Raw genomic sequence first — 13,337 nt, 5'->3', positions numbered from 1 at the left:
TTCTAAGGCGCAATGGCGGACCGGAAGTCCTTTTTTCCAGCGGATCGCGCTTAGTTAGAACTATAGCGCGATCCTGCGGCTGACTCATGATGCGGCTGAGTTTCGTTCAATGTCACCCGCCAATATGGCGGCGCACACAGCCATATGAACTCACAATAAAGAAAAAAAAATTATGTGGTCATGGGTCCATTCAGACAGATAAACGTTCAGGGAGGTAATGGACTGTGTGTACACCAGATTTGGAGGACTGGCTTCTACAAGATGTTGAGGCGAACCCTGGTACAAGCTCCAGGAAAGTCGTCCACCAACATGGTGCAAGCTCTGTAGCACGGCCTCCTTGATCACTAGACTTAATGCCCTGGGGGCATCTGAAAAGTATTGTATATGCTGAACCAATTCCTGATGTGCACACCCTTCAACAGTGTGTTCACAACGCCTATGACACTATGAGGAGAGAGGCTGGAAAGTGCGAAAGAGTGCGGCAGTCCGTGATGTGATGTGTGAGCGCGTGCGTTGCATCCCATGGAATCAACTTTGAACACCTGTTGTAACGTGGATGCGTAGATCTGTAGTGTGCACTGGGACGATCTGTTGTCATTGCACGCACACCATCCACTTCCGGTCGCATGTTCATAGGACCTTCTTCCCTCAATTTCCAGTCAGGAAACCGTCCCTGCAGTTTGTCGGTTTTATTAACGTTCGCTCTGGGTAGTTTAATACTTTTTTTTCACTACAAACGAAATACCCGGAGTATAATTCATGTTCCCTCTCCAAATTTGTTTTCTGGTAGTTCCCCTGACCTTAAACGTTTTTCTAACTGCAAACATTTTGTACTGCCTCATATAATCCCGCATTCTGTATTTAACTTTTGTTGTTTTTGTACTTTCAGTTCTCTACTGTTATGTAAAATTTAGTATCTAGCGAACTCGTGAGAACGTTATACGTATTTCCTAGATTTTGTAACATCATGTGTATCAGTGGCAACTGTCAGACTGTTGATTTTTATTTTGGACCTCCCACGCGCTAACCAGTTTTTCACGTGTATTTATTTCACTATTATATCTTCATCCTTGTGGAAGGTTATGTTGTTGTTGTCTTCAGCTGAAAGAGCTTTGATGGAGCTCTCCGTGTAGGCTATCCTGTGCAAGCATCTTCATCTCTGAAGAGCTATTGCAACATACGTCCATTTCAACGTGCTTTTTGTATTCGTGCCTGGGTCACTACAATTTTTACCTCCTACTCTTCCTTCCTTGATGCCTCTGCATGTGTCCTACGAACAGATCCCTGCTTTTAGTCAACTTGTGCCATAAATCTCTTTCTCTCCAACTGACTTTAGCACCTCCTCATTAGTGTGCAACACGTCTGGACTGATTGTCCTCCATGTTTCACTTTCTTGCAAGGTTACGTTCCAGACAAGCACGTTAAGAAAAGACTTCCTAGCATTTAAAATTATGTTTGAGGTGAACTAATTCGTCTTCTTCAGCAATGCCCTTCTTGCCATTACCAGTCTGCATTTTATATCACCGGGCCGCAGTTATTTTGCTGCGCAATTATCAAAACATCTTCTGCTTTTTGTATTCCATTTCCTAACCTGATTTCCTTAGTATCGCCAGTTTTAATTCCACTACCTTCGTTGATGTTCGTATTATTGCCTTTTCTCAAGACACTTTCCTTTCGGTACAACTACTCTTCCATGTCCCCCAAATGACAGAATTACGATACCATCGGCGAACCTCGAAGTTTTCATTTCCTCTTCAAGAAATTTGTTTCCCTTTAAGAAGCTCTTCTTAGTTTCCTTTACTGCTTACTCATTGTACAGGCTGAATAACATTGAAGGCAGGCTATAACCCCGTCTCACTTCCTTCTCAGTCAGCTCTTCCTTTTCATGTCCTTCGACTCTTATAAATCCCGTCCAGTTTCTACATAAGTTGTAAATAATATGATTCTCGCTAAAATTCATCTCTTCTATGTGCAGAATTTCGCATTGTGTTACAATAAGCGTCGTCAAAAGCTTTCTCTAAGTTTACAAATGCTATAACCGTAGATTTTCCATTTTCGACCTGTATTCTAATATAAATCGTAACGTCAATATTGCCTCTCCTGTTCCTACATTTTTCCGGAACCCAAACTGCAGTTCTCCAAGGTACAGTTCTACCGGTTTATCTATTCTCTTCTAAATAATTTGTGTCAGTATTTTGTAACCATGGTCTATTAAACAGATGGTTCTATAGTGTCCACACTTGTCAGCACCTGTCGTCCTTGGAACTGGAATTGTTATGTGCTTCTTGAAATGCAAGGATATTTCACATGTCTCATACATCTTTCAAACCAGATGTGTTTTCTCATGGCTAGCTGTCCCAAGGAAATTCTGAAGTGCTGTCCTCTGTTCCACATGCCTTGCTTGCGCTAAAATCTTTCAGTGCTCTGTTAGATACTTCTCGCTGTATCTTGTCTCTCATCTCATCTAAATTTTTCCTTCCTATGATACTACCTAGAAGTTAGTTTCCTTATGTAGTCCTTCTACATTTTGTTTCAGCCTTTCAGCTTTCCATTCTTTGCTCGGTTAGTTTATATTTCTACTATGAGTCTTAAGTAGTGAGTATCTAATGCCCACACTTATGGAGAACACGTAACCCTAGAATTTTTTATCTTCCGGAACAAAAGGAAACGGGCGACTGCTTCATCAACTAATAACTTTAGTAAAATGCACACACTATGTCTCAAGATTCACTTAACTGTCCATAAAGGAAAAGGAGGACGAATTGCTGGAGGAATTGCTACATAATATTACGTTCTACGAAATAATACTGTGTCGGAACAAAAGGGATTTATATTATGGCTTGCATATTTTCACAGTTATGTGTGGATTTATTTATTCACATTGCGAGCTCCTTGATTCAGGCATCAGTTGATCTTACCAAAAACTTCGTCAATTTCATTTCATTCTAGAAACATCCCCCAGGCTGTGGCTAAGCCATGTCTCCGCAATATCCTGGAGACGAGGTACTGCCGGAATTAAAGCTGTGGGGACGGGGTGTCAGTCGTCCTTGGGTAGCTCAGTTGGTAGAGCACTTATTCGCGAAAGGCAAAGGTCCCGAGCTCAGGTCTCGGTATGGCATAAAGTATTAATCTGCCAGGAAGTTTCAGCAATTAATATACCTACAATCCTTCGGGAACTCCAGATATTACTTCTATTTTACTCGATAACTTTGCATCACTAAGAACGGTGGTCTTCCTAACAGGAAAGCATGAATCCAATCGCAAAACTGAGACAATACTCCATAGAAATGCAATTTTCTTATGAGGAACGGTGCCAAAAGCATTCTGGAAAATCTAGAAATATGAAATCAATTTGAGATCCTTTATTGGTACGACTTATTATTTCATGCGAATGAAGAGCTGTTTGTGTACCATAAAAACAATATTTTCTGCATCTGTTCTGATTATTTGTCAATAGATTTCTGTAATTCAGAATGTTCGAATACAGTATATATCTTACAAAATTCTACGGCAAATCGACGTCAGTGATGTGGGTGTGTAAGTCAGCGGATTACTCCTATTTCCTTTCTTGAGTGTTGGAGAGACCTGTGCAACTTTCCGGTATTTTGGTACGGTTCTTTCGTCAAGTGAGCTGTTGTATTGGATTACTAAGTACGGAGTTGTTGTACCAGCATACGCTGATGTGACAAAAGTCATTGAATAGCGATACGCACAAATACAGATGGCAGTATTATCGCGTACACAAAGCATAAAAGGTCGGTTCACTGGCAGTGCTGTCATTCAATTGTACCTTGCGGATTCATGTAAAGAGGTTTCCGACGTGATTATAGCTGCACCTCGTGGTTTAGGAGACCATGAACGCATAATGGTAGTTGAATTGTTCAGGATTTCAATACTTCGTGATACAGTCAAGAGTATGGTGAGAATACCAAATTTCAGACTTAACCTCTGACGACGGACATCGCAGTGAGCGACGGCCTTCACTTAACGACCGAGAGCATCGGTATTTGCATAGAGTTGTCAGTGCTCAGAGGCAATCAACGCTCCGTGAACTAACCGCACAAATCAACGTGAGACGTACGACTAACGTACCCGTAAGGACAGTATTGCAAAATTTGGGGTTAATGGTCTATGGCAGCAGACGATCGACTCGAGTACCTATGCACAATACTGCCTGCAGCGCCTCTCCTTGGCTCGTGACCATATCGGTTGGTCGTTGGGCGACTGGAAAACAGTGGTCTGATCAGATGAGTCCCGGTTTCAGTTGATAAGAACTGATGGTAGCGTTCGAGTGCGGCGTAGGCCCCACCCAGGTTGTCAACAAGGCATTGTGCAAACTGGTGGCTAATCCATAATGGTGTGGGCTGTGTTTACATTGTTTACGTGGAATGGACTGGGTCCTCCAGTCAAAATGAAAAATCACTGACTCGAAATTGGATTTTTGGACACCATTTGCAGTCGATGTGATTTTTATGGACGGCATTGCACCATGTTACCAACAAGGCATTGCGCAAACTGGTGGTGAATCCATAATGGTGTGGGCTGTGTTTACATTGTTTACGTAGAATGGACTGGGTCCTCCGGTCGAAATGAAAAATCACTGACTCGAAATTGGATTTTTGGACACCATTTGCAGTCGATGTGATTTTTATGGACGGCATTGCACCATGTTACCGGGCCGAAGTTGTTCGCTTTCGGTTTGGGCCGTTCGAGTGAATGGTCTGGTCACCCAGGTCGCCCTACATGAATCCCATGTAACACTCATGGGACATAATCGAGAGGTCAGTTCGTGCACAAAATCCTGCAGCGGCAACACTTTTGCAATTATAGACGGCTGTAGAGGGTGGATGCCTTAACATTTCTGCAGGGCCTTCCAATAACTTTGGGAGTCCGTTCCTTACCCAGTTGCTTCACTACGAACGGGTAAAAGGAGGTCCGGCGCGATATTAGGCGGTATCCGATGACGTTTGTAACTTGAGTGTTCTCTGAAAGGAACCTAGTTGGTGTACAGTCTGCATCAGAAGCCTTTCCTTTGTTAACTGATTTAAGTTGCTTCGCTGCACCGAGGACATATACCTCTAAGTTACTCGTGTTGGTAGCTGTTTATGATTCGGATTCTGGACTATGTTCTTCATTTTCTTTGGTGTAGAAATGTCGGAAAACCGCGTGTAATAACTCCGTTGGAGCGGCATTGTCATCGGCAACATTACCACTGCTGTCGAGCAGTTAATTCATTGACTGTGTTTTGCATTGTCATCGGCAACATTACCATTACTGCCGTGCAGTGTTTTACTGCTGTTGTATTTATCATACGACAGTAATCTCCTGGAATTTTCTGCCAGATTTAGAGACTGTTTCGGTGCGGCAACTATTAGAAGCGTCTCGTATGGAATACCGCGATGAATTTGAGGCTTTAGTAAAACAGAGCCAATTTTACAGAATTAAAGTTGTTTTCCAAGTTCTCTTCAAATTTCCTGCCATCTACGGGAGTGCTGGTAACGGAAGTGTTGAATCGAGCTGATACGGCGAAGGCTAGCTGTTTTTCAGGTGCTCTCCAAACTTTCTGTCGTCTACTGGAGTGGCGATAACGAAAGTGCTGCGTTGATCTCATATGGCGAAGGTTAGCCACACGAGCTCCTGTTGCAAGCGCTCCCTGGAATCTCGTCCGGCATGCGGATGGAGGCCGCCGTTCGTGCCAGGCCAAATTAGCGTTAAGGGCTGAGAGGTGCGGGAGGGGGTGGAGGCTATTGTTTAGACGGCAGTTAGCACCGAGGCGACAGCAACAGGCGGGCCCTCAGCGATCGCCGGTGGCGCCGCGTGCGGCCACTCCCCTAAATTAGACAACAGGCGCGCCGGACGGCCGGCCGGCGCACGGCAGAGGCCGCTCCTACCCCTCCGTCCACCCCCACTCCCTGCCCCCGGGAGATTTATCCCCGCGGGGCCAGCCCGATCCAATCAGTCACTACCGGCAAATCGCCGTGCCCTACCTCATCCAGCTAAAGCCACGCCAGGCACTCCTGCCGCACCAACTGAATTTCTTAGAGTTATTGCTTCCAAGAGGGCGAAAAGGGGCTCACAGGACACAATTTTCTCGGGCGTTCAGGACTCAGGTAGGCGTCTACTTCAGTAACGTACGCAGAACTTATACAGTGACCTTTCTTTTATGACCGCTAATGACATGTACAGCATGCTGTTGCAGTAGTCAGAATTACGGACTTGAAGTCAAGTCACTTGCTCCTTTGTAGGAGTCTGATGGCCTTGCAATCACTCTAAAACGAAGAATTGATAGCCTTGGCCACAAACTATTAATAAACCAACATCAGCCAATTTCTGCCTTTAATTCCACAGGTGCCAAGATTTGTAATTTTTATCCTTAATTAGAGTCGACCTCTTAAATTTATTAATTATGTAGAGTCTTGTACTGTAGAAAGCAAGGGAGGGGATATTGTTATGGGTGGACGATCTCCTCTTTCTACAGCACAAATGCACACCTGGATAAATATGGTTCTTATTTACATGAACATTTACTTATCTTTAATAGACTCCATGTCTTGTAGTACAAGCTCATCATTAATAGTCCTCTTGCAGACTATTTCAGTAAGCCTGCCATTACGAACTATAGCCTCACTGCTAGTCTCACTACAGGCATTAATCTGGTCACTATGTACTGTCGTAACTTGCGGCGTGAACTGAGCCCGCTCTGCGAATGTAATGACAGACGCCAAACTCGATGAGTGAGTCAGTGAGTCGAGAACGAGCGGTTGAGTGAGTGAGGCCCTCCAGTCAGCGGCGGCTGCCTAAATACATGCTGCCGAGAGGGTGTTGGCGACATGTTGCTTGTCAGTGTGTCTCTGGCTTCTCTTGTGATGGGCGCCTTAGATCGAGTGCCTACAAACCGATCTTTGCATCACCTTTGCTGGCCGGTGTGCTGGCGACAGCTTATGCCAGCACAGATTAAGGTTACCGCAAGTTGCAAATAGCATTTTTATTAGTGAATAGTTTCGAACTTTTCGACCATTCTCAAACGATTAACCATATCAAAGACACAATATTATTAACAAACATGAAGTATAAACATTTTGTGCACACAGATTACAGCAGCACAATCTATCTTTTGTAATACACATGCATTTATAATGTTTCACTTCAAATAACACATTTTTATTTACATCAGATCCATATAACAAATATTACATAACTGTATTACTTTAATATGGTAGCTCACTACCATTAGATGAAATTGAAATGCAACAGGTGCTATGCATCCTCAAACAAATGGCAATAGACAATAGTTTTAAGAGAAGCTTAGCTACACAAGTTCTCAAAAAATACTCAAGCGAAAAGCTAGTGTAAGTAAAGAAAACAGTTTATTACACTGAAATATTATGGCCGTATTACCGAAAACTTAGCGGACTCTTTGCTTAAACAGCACAAAATAGCATTTCGAACTGCAGGTTAGTTAAAGTTTAAACTGAGACTTAAAATTTTACAAAATGGAAAAATTGTGGTGCATCTGGTGTGTACACATTAAAATATGGAACATGTGACTCTTTTTGTATAAGTCAAAATGATCGGAATTTTGTAACTGGATACAAGGTACATACCAGCCCAAACAACTAGACAGTCTTTGGTCATGATTTGAAAGCATAAAACATACAGTGGATGGTACTGACAATACTAAGAAAATTTTACACTTGGCACCTGAAGGAGTGACGTTAGTCATATTTGAGGAATGGGAAGTATATAAACAGAAGTTTGAGGGGCCGGACAAATTGACGAATGAGCAGTCCGAATTTAAATACAATAATTTTTTTGCTCTATTTAAAAATGATTCATGATTCAGTATAGCAATTAGCTTCTGACATACCAATTCATATAATAGTGGGATAATACTTGAGACCTATACCAATACCACAAGTATGTATTTAGTTGTATCGTTATGCTCTCTTAGAACAGAGCATACCGACATACAACACACACGTGAATACGCCTGTCAAATTTTTATCTCAACACATTTAAAGACGTTTATCGAATTTTGGAAGCATCAACCCAACTGCAATACAGTCAACTAACAATACAAATATGTTATGTACAGTGAAACGTTAAACATACAGAATATCACAAAAGATTTACCTTCTACCTTCTAATATAGGTCATGTTTTGAAAATAAACGAACTATATAAAAGTATTATTTGCAACTCTGACGGAAACCTTATTCAATGAATTACAAATATATAGATATAATGACGGAATTAGTTAAGTATCGATCTTGTTGATTAGCTCAGTTTACAACTACGCATCACATACGCTGCTGCTCCTTTATCGGTCTTTAGCCACTTAATCACGTACACACGTATTAGTAATACTGTAACGCGAATACTGTGTTTTTCATAAGAAAAAATTCGCTCAGAACAAGATTTTAAACTTAATTCTAATAAATGTTCAAGAAAAATGTCCTCAATAAAGATTTATTAATTAATTTGGACGTGTATTTGTAACTTAGGTATGACAAACGTTCCAGACGTAGTGAAATCAAAGTAGATCGTTCGTGTGAGTCAGTGTGGGTAGAGGCTATTCGTGACAACCAGAATAAATTAGTAATTGGTTACTTTTACCGAACCCCCAACTCATATGATACAGTTGATAATGGTTCAAAGAAAACTTGCGACTCATTTCAAATAGATACTCTACTCACTCAGTTACAGCTGGTGCTGACTTCAATCTACCCTCGATATGTTCGCGGAAATACATTTTTGAAGTTGGTAGTAGGCATAAAACATCGTCAGAAATTGTGCTGGATCTGTTTTCAGAAATTTATTTTATACAATTAGTTCACGAACCCAGTCGAAGGTTGGCAGAAAATCTGAAGAGATTCTGGTCGTATATACAGTACCCAAATAAAAGACACAATCCATATCTTCACTGAGCGATAACACTGATGATGTTACTAATGCCAGTACCACTAAAGAAATGTTACTAATACGGTTTCCCGAAATTCCTGCACCAAAGAAGAAGAGGTAAATATTCCAGAACTTAAACCAAGAACAAATGCCAACATGGGTAATTTAGAAGTAGATATCCTCAGTGTAGCAAAGCAGCTTAAATCACTTAATGAAGGCAAGGCCTCCGGTCCTGACTTTATACAAGTCAGGTTATTCTCAGAGTACGCTGATACAATTGCTCCATATTTAGCAGTTTTGGTACGTGTGCTGTGTTCGAACATTGTGATTTATCTCGAGGAAAATGATTTGTTGACCAACAGCCAACAAGGATTTAGAAAATATCGTATTGTGAAACAGAACTAGCTCTTTATTCCCACGAAGTAATGACTGCTGTTAGCAGGGGATGTTAAATTGATTCCATATTTCTAGATTTCCATACGGTTTTTTACACCTTACCTCACAAGCATCTTTTAATCAAATTGTGTGCCTGTGGACTATCGTCTCAGCTGTGCGTCGGGATTCGTGATTTCCTGTCAGAAAGGACACAGCTCTTAGCGACGGATGGAAAGTCGTCGAGTAAAACAGAAGCAGTATCTGGCGTACCTCAAGGAACTGTTGCAGGCCCTCTGCTGTTCCAGATGTACATAAACGATTTAGAAAACAATGTGAGCTACATCCTTAGAAAGTATGCATATGATACTATTATTTACCAACTTATAAAGGCATAGGTTGATCAAAATAAAGATGTAGAGACAGGCGAAGTACCCTCAGATGTCAAGAAGAATATAATAATTCCTTTCCCAAAGAAAGCAGCTGTTAACAGATGTGAAAATTACCGAACTATCATTTTAATAAGTCACAGCTGCAAAATACTAACACGAATTCTTTACAGACGAATGGAAAAACTGGTAGAAGCCGACCTCGGGGAATTTCAGTTTGGATTCCTTAGAAATGTTGGAAGAAGGATTAAGGAAAGGCAAACCTACGTTTCTAGCATTTGTAGCCTTAGAGAAAGTTTTGACAATGTTGACTGGAATACTCCCTTTCAAATTCTAAAGGTGGCAAGGGTAAAATACAATTTGTACAGAAACCAGATGGCAATTATGAGTCGAGGGGCATGAAAGGGATGCAGTGGTTGGGAAGGGAGTGAGACAGGGTTGTAGCCTCTCCCCGATGTTATTCAATCTGTATACTGAGCAAGCGGTAATGGAAACAAAAGAAAAATTCGGAGTTGGTATTAAAATCCATAGAGAAGAAATAAAAACTTTCATGTTCGCCGACAACATTGTAATTCTGTCAGAGACAGCAAAGGACTTGGAAGAGCAGTTGAACGGAATGGACAGTGTCTTGAAAGGAGGATATAAGATGAACACCAACAAAAGCAAAACGATGATAATGGAATATAGTCGAATCAAATCGGGTGACCCTCAGGGAATTAGATTAGGAAATGAGACACTTAAAGTAGTAAAGGAGTTTTGCTATTTGGGGAGCAAAATAACTGATGATGGTATAAGTAGAGAGGATATAAAATGTAGACTGGCAATGGCATGGAAAGCTTTTCTGAAGAAGAGAAATTTGTTAACGTTGAGTATAGCTTAAAGTGTCAGAAAGTCGTTTCTGAAAGTATTGGTATGGAATGTAGTCATGTATGGAAGTGAAACATGGACGATAAATAGTTTGGACAAGAAGAGAATAGAAGCTTTAGAAATGTGGTGCTACAGAAGAATGCTGAAGATTAGATGGGTAGATCACATAACTAATGAGGAGGTACTGAACAGAATTGGGGAGAAGAGGAGTTTGTGGCACAACTTGACAAGAAGAAGGGACCGGTTGGTAGGACATGTTCTGAAGCAACAAGGGATCACAAATTTAGCATTGGAGGGCAGCGTGGAGGGTAAAAATCGTAGAGTGAGACCAAGAGATGAATACACTAAGCAGATTCAGGAGGATGTAGGTTGCAGTAAGTACTGGGAGATGAGGAACCTTGCACAGGATAGCGTTGCATGGAGAGCGGCATCAAACCAGTCTCAGGACTGAAGACCACAACATAATTACACAAATCTGAAGGCTGTAAATTCAACTAAATACTCAGTAAGTACAATTACGAATAACTTACTTTGGAACTAGATAGATAGATAATAGATAATGTTGGGGCTAAAGAAAATCAAAGACTACAATTTATTCGCAGAACATTGAGAAAAGTCAACACATCTACTAAAGCGACTGCCTTCACTACGTTTGTTCGTCCTCTTTTTGAATATTGTGGTGCGGTGTGGGATACGTATCAGGTAATATCGACAGAGGGCAGCGAGAAACTTCAAAGACAGCAGCGCTTTTTGTAGTGTCGCGAAATAGGGACGGGAGCGCCACAAATATGATACATGAATTGGAGTGGAAATTATTAAAACAAAATGCGTTTTCGGTTGGGTAGAATCTTCTCATGAAATTTCAATCATCAAATTTCTCCTTAGAGTGTGAAAATATTTTGTTGGAGCCCAACTATATAGGGAGGAATGATCATCATAATAAAATACGAGAGATCAGAGCTGGCACAGAAAGGTTGAAGTGCTCGTTTCTCCCGCCGCTGTTTGGAAGTGGAACGGTAGAGAATGGCTTGAAGGTGGTTTGATTAACCCTCCACCTGGAACTTAACTGTGAATTGCAGCGTAATCACGTTGATGTAGATATAGATATAGATGTAGACATAACACACAGGATCTGTCTGAAGCACTAAGGTGATCTACTGGCCGTTGACTACCACGGTTTTACAAACAACGCGAATTCTACCACACTGCTGTATTGAACCACCACGCATCTTGCACGTTGCCTCAACAATTTAACTGGTTAATAGTCAGTAAGTCATGTTACATTGTTTTTGAAATGGTGTAACTGTAGCGTTGCGTATCTTGTTTTACATAATGGTTATGAAGATGGTTCAATGAATCAAAAACAGGTCACAACGTAGGAAATATATACACTCTACACGGAAAGTAACATTGTTGTGTAACCATTGATTATTGGTTGTCCCAGAAAAAAGTTAATAAACGTATATAAAAGGAAATGAAAATAAAATACAAAGTTTATACATTTGACGATCGGATGATATCTGAATGCTGGAGTCGGTAATCTTTTTAAATAAATCGAAGTGTGTCCACGACTATGATCTCTTCACTTCATTTACTTGGAAAGGGAACACCTGCACGACTGTACGTACAGGATGCACTTATCTCGTGTAAGAGTGACTGGCACCAGGATGTAAGTGTCCTGCTCTTCAGGTGATGTTTACTCTCCCTGGTTTGTCTGACTTATCAAAGAGGGCTGTTCGGAAAGTAAGGTCCGATCAGTCGCGAAATGAAAAACAAATGGTTCAAATCGCTCTAAGCACTATGGGACTTAACATCTGAGGTCATCAGTCCCCTAGACTTAGAACTACTTAAACATAACTAACCTAAGGACATCACACACATCCATGCCCGAGGCAGGGTTCGAACCTACGACCGAAGCAGCAGCGCGGTTCCGGACTGAAGCGCCTAGAACCGCTCGGTCACAGCGGCCGGCGAAATGAAAAACAATGAAAATCAAAAAAATTTATGCGCAACGGCTAGACACACCTTCCAGTTACCTCTGTAAACAGTCACCGCTTCGACTAAGACATTTGTCGTGGCGTTATAAAAAATTCCCCGTATCCTCCCCACAGAAAGCAGCCGCCTGTGCTTTCCACCAATTCCCTACTCTGGTCTGCCTTTTGTTGTTTGTGCCAAAATCTAGTTCTCGTAGCCAAAGAGATGAACAAAGGAGGGGGCCAATTAAGGGCTGTATTGTGGGTAATCAACACTTCCCATCGAAAACGCTGTAGGAGCGTCTTCATTGCCCCGGCAGAAAGTCGCTGAAAATGATCTCGAAGAAAGAAACGCCTGACATTTATGTTTGTGCTGCATAGCTTAAGGCGAAATCTCTCACCAGATACAGGTATATAACGGGAGACACTGTTGCTTTAGGCATTTTTACGCGATCACTTTGCGCTGTGAACTGAAAAGAGCTACGTGAAGCGATCGACAGGCACACTAAAAACACTGCCCAACATATCTGTGCAACGTTCCATCAGATTTTGACAGTGGTCTCCGTTTGGCGCCTAATCGCACGTTACTTTCCTAATACACCTTGTAATACCGCCGTGCACTGTGAACAGCTACGTCATGAAGGCTATATGTATGTAGCACAATTACAAACCTGAGACAAATTTTACACACGCAATATGATTTATTGCATAAGACCACCTTTATCTTAGAATGTCAGTTGCGGTTGATAATGAAAGCAAGATTAAAGAAAAATCAAGACACGTTCATAAGATTTGTCGACCTGGAGAAAACGTTCGACAATGTAAAATGGTGAAAG

The sequence above is a fragment of the Schistocerca piceifrons genome, chromosome 2, assembly GCF_021461385.2.
Source record: "Schistocerca piceifrons isolate TAMUIC-IGC-003096 chromosome 2, iqSchPice1.1, whole genome shotgun sequence".
In the NCBI taxonomy this organism is placed as follows: domain Eukaryota; kingdom Metazoa; phylum Arthropoda; class Insecta; order Orthoptera; family Acrididae; genus Schistocerca; species Schistocerca piceifrons.
This window is presented reverse-complemented; position numbering follows the sequence as displayed.